This window comes from Arachis duranensis, chromosome 3 (genome assembly GCF_000817695.3).
Source record: "Arachis duranensis cultivar V14167 chromosome 3, aradu.V14167.gnm2.J7QH, whole genome shotgun sequence".
Taxonomy (NCBI): Eukaryota; Viridiplantae; Streptophyta; class Magnoliopsida; order Fabales; family Fabaceae; genus Arachis; species Arachis duranensis.
In genome coordinates, this window is record NC_029774.3 from 73,230,509 (window position 1) to 73,230,826 (window position 318).

Sequence of the window (318 nt, forward strand, 5' to 3'; positions counted from 1 at the left end):
GATATATTCTATTATGGTCTCTCTGAATTTTTGAAAATGTCATTGGACCATTCTGCAGGTGGATCTATTCACCTGAAGAAAACGCCTGAAGAGGCTCAAGAACTCATTGACATGGTTGCAAACAACCAATTCATGTATACCTCTGAGAGGAATTCCGTGAATAATGGGATACCTCAGAAGAAAGGAGTTCTTGAAATTGATGCTCTGAATGCCATATTGGCTCAGAACAAAATGTTGATTCAACAGGTCAACATGATCTCTCAAAATCTGAATGGATTGCAACATGCATCCAACAGTACTAGAGAGGCAGCTTCTGAA